Here is a 5,400-nt window from a genome sequence, read left to right as displayed (position 1 = left end):
CAACGACGCCCTGCCCCTGCCGATAAGGAAACATCTCTCCTGCTCTTGCCTGGTGCCCGGGCAGGGATTTGGCACGGGCGCACGGATGAGGCTGTCCCCAAGGACACCAGGGCCAGGCAGCGCTGCCCTCCCTGTGCCCCGGGCAGGGGCTGGGCGCCCACGGCGAGGGTGGTGTGTGCTGGTCCCCACAGCGGCAGGGATGAGGGTGTTGGGGCCAGGCGAGGGGCCCGGGATGGGCATCCCTGGCGGGGCCGTTTGTCTGGGTCTCCCGCCGGCTGCGTGTCAGCTCTAATTAGGCAAACTTCTGTATTCATTGCAAGCCCAGCCAGCGGAGAATTCCACAATTGAATTTTAATGCCCTAAAAACACATTACAATCAGCCTGATTAATTAAGAGATGGCTTAACATGGTGACTGGGCTGCAGTGGGCTGTGCTGGGGAGGAGGGCCACAAGGACCGGCTCCTGTGCCCCACGGCGTCAGGCACGGGGCTGAGTGTGCTGGGCCGGCATTGCTGGGGCTGCTCACTGAGCCTCATGGGGCTGTGCCAGGGGCTGACAGCCAGGGCTGTGCCCTGGAGATGCCGGGCCGCACAGGATCTCTGCACCTGCAGGCAGGGAAGGGCTGAACTCAGACCCCGGGCACCTGGTCAGCCTCGGCTCAGCCAGGCACGCAGTGGGAGCATCCCCTTCCCTCCCCAGGCCCTGCTTTCCCCTATCAGGTTGGCCACTGCTGAGCACCTGTTCCCTGTGTCCCCACTCTGGGCATGGGGACTGACACTGTGCCACGCCACTGCCATAAGCAGGGCACTCCTGGGGGGAACCCGCTTGCTTTTGTTTGGAGTGAACTGCTGGCAAGCTGGCAGGCTCCTATTAATAACTAATAGCTAATAACTAATACATACTATTAATAACTAATGATGAGCTGGGAGGTTCCGATTAATTAGTATCTGCAGCGATTCCCTGGGGTGCCAGAGATGCTGGCCAATGGGCTGAAGCTTCCCTCAGGGCAGCTCTGTCCTGCTCCCAAGCCACTGCTTGATGTCACCGTGCTGTGCCCAGCCCAACCAGGCTGTGTGCCCACATATGTCCTTGCTTGGGTCAGCCTCAGCAGCCCACCTGGACACTGTGGGATGAAGTACCCCGAGGGGAGCCCTTCCCTGCAGCCCACCATGGGTGCTGGGTAGTGGGAGTGATCCCTGCAGACCTTTTCTGGGTTGAATTCCACAGGGTGCCCTGGTCAGGGAGACAGTTTGGCCAAAGCCCATCCTCCTGCTGTGTAATGAATGGAAAAGGGAGGAATCCATAATCATGATGTAAAGGAGAGGGTGCAACCAGCAGGACATCAATCAGAGGGGAAGTGATAAAGGGAGCCTCTCGACAGGAGGGGCCAGCAGTGGAGGGAGGGATGGTGGCAGCATCATGAGGCCAAACGAAATTTTGGCACGGTGATAAATCCTGGAACGGCTGGAGCCGCTCGAGCACTAATGATGAGGAGAAAACACCAGCCACGTTTAACAAATATTTCTGCTCTGTATTTGGAGAGAAGCAGGACGACATGCTTGAATTGTACAAGAGTGATGAAACCATCTATTAATTACTGCCGGGAATGTTAAACAACATCTGCCAGCTCAGCGGGCCCAGGCACCGCCCGTCCTGGCCTCCTCCAAGAGCTGGAGGAGAATTTGGCCTCCTCATTAATTTCCTACAAAATCTTGGAATAGCAAGAAAATCCTGGCTGGCTGATGGAGAGCCCACCCATGCTGGGAGCTGCAGGGAGGCAGGGGTGCTCAGTCCTTAACTTGGCTCTGCTGGGATTTATATAATGTTTGCACCCAGTTCAATCTTTCTTGATGAAGAATAGCCGTAAGTTGGCAAAGGTTGGGCTTTTGTTTCCCATCATTTGTGTACAGATTTTCTGTATATCCATGTGGTTTTGGAGGCTGCAAGAAAGTGAGGCTTGAGCTGGACAACGTGCTCATTAAGGCATCCTGCAGGAATCTTTGTCACATCTTTGGGAGGGACTGCCATCTTTCCCTGCATCTCTCATGTGCTGTGCAGTGCCTGCAACCAGAAGAATGAAGGGGACAGAAGGGCAGAGGGGATAGGGGAATGGAGGAGATATGGAGGGGCTGGAGGGATGGAAGGGAAGGAGCAGAGGAAGAAGAAGAAATAGAAGAAGAAGGCAAAAATGAAGAAGAGGAAGAGGAGGAGGAGAAAGGGGGTCCAGGAGGGGAGGACCCCACAGGACCAGGGCAAGTCCCAGCTGCGGCACAGTCCTGCTGCACCCCATCATTAGCAGCCTAAGGTAGCTTCTTCATTTTAGGAGGTGGAAACTGAGCAAAAAAGGTGGCTGAAGGGCACAGCAGACCTCAACGGCAGAAAACAGGTGGCTCAGCAGCAGAAAGACACTAATTAACAAATTAACTCTGTACAGCATGCACTGACTGGGGTAAGCAGAGGAGGACTTGACAGAGTGACAATCCCACCAAGGAGTCCCCAGCGGGCAGCAGGGCTGACACCTCTCTTTAGTGCCAGGTCCTTGAGTCTAACCACCACTGGTGCCCATGGCCATGGAAACAAGGAGGTCCAAGAAATTCAGGTGGGATTCTGGGTAAGGAGGAGATCTGGGGACGTACACGCAGCCAGCCAGGTCCCATCACTCTGCAAAGCCTGCCCCAGCACTGGGGAGCTGGGAGGGACACCCCAGCAGGGGTGATGGGCTCAGGGCACAACCGTCATGGGGATACACTGGTCCTGGTGTACAGCTGGGGAGGTGAGGCTGGCTTGGTGCTGGATCCTGTGGAGAGGTTTTTCATCTCTTAGCCCCTTTGCATCCTGAGGGTGTAGGTTTAAGGAAGACCATCTTTGGTGAAAAATCATGAGATTTAATACAAGCAAAACTTCCTCAGCTGCCTCCAAAATAATCCAAAATTATGTGGATTATTTTTCCCAGCCCTTTTCTACACATAAAGAGGCTAGAATTTACTCCCTACAAAAGCCAAAATCCAAACAAGGCTGCAAAATATTGGGGTGCTTTAGAGGAGAGAAGAAAGCCTGGGGGGAAGGGATGCCTGGGATGCCCCCTCCCAGCCTGAGCCCCGGATTCCCTCGCACAGCCGCAGGGTGCAGGGGAGAATGGGACAGGTCTGGGGGCGCCCAGAAGGGATGAGGTAAGAAGTGTCAGTGGGATGGCACCAGACACCCCAACCCACAGCACCTCATCCCTCATGGGTGCCAGCTGAGCCACCTGGGACCTTGGGACAAGCAGTTAAAATACAGAAATGTCAATTTAAATTAAAACATCTTTCATAAAGGAGAAAGATAAAACCTACCCTACAGCAAAATGAGATGAGAGATTTATGGGGTACTGGGAGGACTGGTGTCCCCACTTCAGTGGGCAGCTTCCACTGTTGGCACCGCAGGGCACCCCAAGGCACTGCCACCTCCCCATCCCAGCCACCACAGAGGCTAGAGCTGGGTCTGCAACGAAATGTCAGCTCGACAATAAAATGTGCAGAAGCTACGATTTCTTCAGGCTAATAAAACTCCTGGGCAGCAGCAGAGATGCTTGGTACAGAGCTGCTCTCCCTCTCCAGCACCCCACTTGGCCCCCTCCTCATCTTCCTTGGGGACACGGGGCCCATCTGCCCCCATGCTCATTGTGCTGGCTCCTCACACAGAGGCTGCTGAGCACAGGCCCCAGCAGCAGCGTGAGGCTCAGCTCCAGGGCTGTGTGTGCCACGGCAGGGAGTAAATCCTCTGCGTCCTGTCAAGGCAAAGTGACAAAACACCGGCCTGCAATGCAGGAACCGCAGTTATAACATGAGAAAATCAATGCAATATATTACCAGAGACATAAAGATGCTATTAATGCTTCAGTGCAGAGCCCTCAGCTTCACCTACCATCGCAGGGCAGGTTTACATGAGGGCTCTGTGCATTCCCATCTGGTTGCTCAGGTCACTCACATGCTGGGGCTCAGTTCAGTGTTTATTCACTGACACCCCCACCCAGCAAAGCTTTCCTGCTCCCACACCCTGACTCCCGGGCTTTGGCCCTGCCAGGGGCCTGGGCCCCAGCTGGAGATGCACCCAGGGCTGCCAGGGCGATGCACAGCCTCAGCGAATGCCGTTCTGAGGTGCAAGGACCCGGTGAGGCTGCAGCCCCAGGCCAGGCAGGTACCAGCTCTCTTTCTAGGGATTCCAATGACTGTGCAGCTCTGCCATCCACACAGCTGCACTCAGGCACCTCCTGGAAAAGACTGAAGAGGATGACAACCCCTGTGCCCCACAGAGCGAGGCCCCAGCACCTGTATAACATGCAGCGCTCCCCTGGCATGGCAGCTGCCGGCAGGGAGCAGTCTGTGTCCTGGGGACATGTGTGCTGGAAAAGGGGGACAGCTGGAGATGTACATGCAGCCAGCCAGGTCACATTGGTCAGCAAAGCCTGCCCCAACACCGGGGAGCTGGGAGGGACACCCCAGCAGGGATGATGGGGCTCAGGGCACAGCTGTCATGGGGATACACTGGCTTTGGTGTACAGCCGGGTTGGTGCTGGATCCTGTGGAGAGGCTTTTCGTCTCTTGGCCCCTTTGCATCCCGAGGACATGGATGCCACTCCCTGCAATTGACAGTTTGGATTATTACTGAGAAGTTAACTCAAGCCTCTTCTAATTGATTAATCAATAGCTTTAATTGAGTTGAGACTTCTTAGCGGGTAGCTTCACCACTGTTATCCCCTTCGCCGGCCCTGCCCCGGCACTGACCCCCCACCAAAAACCTGTTGCTGTGTCTGGCCTCGGCCCAGGCTGGGCTCTCACAGCACAGCGAATTCCTGGGGCTTGCAGTTGCCTGGGGCTGCAGAGGGCTGCTGCAGCGGTGACAGAGGAGCCGGACCATGCGGGGCTCCCTCAACACGGGATAAGGAGGCTCCAGGAACAAGCTGAAACACAATGGGCTGCAAAATGTCCACGGCTCATGGTACCCGTTCTGTGAGCCACGGCAGAGCCGCCGGGCACGGGCAGGGCAGGACACGCACCCCAGCCGGGCAGCCTGCGAGCGTGCCTGGGGCCGCACAGAGCACGGGGAATGGGCACTGGGAGCGCGGGGCTGCCTGCGGCTACCGCCGGCTCACACTCCTGCACGCCCGAGCCACAGCTCTGCAGAAGGGGAGATGAACATTTTATGGTAAAATATGCAGAGCATGGGACAAAAGGAGAGAGCGCTTCTCGCATAATGAGACGCTGTCAGAGACAAGCTCCCCAGGAAACCAATTAAGAGGGCGCTTCGCGTGTGTCAGGCCAACATCGGGCAAAAACCCCTTTTCCCAGAACGGATTCCAGCTCCCCGCGTCCCCAGCACGGCCCTGTCCCGCAGACCCTCGGGCGCAGCCGGGAGCCCCAC

The sequence above is a fragment of the Geospiza fortis genome, unplaced genomic scaffold, assembly GCF_000277835.1.
Source record: "Geospiza fortis unplaced genomic scaffold, GeoFor_1.0 scaffold333, whole genome shotgun sequence".
Lineage (NCBI taxonomy): Eukaryota > Metazoa > Chordata > Aves > Passeriformes > Thraupidae > Geospiza > Geospiza fortis.
This window is presented reverse-complemented; position numbering follows the sequence as displayed.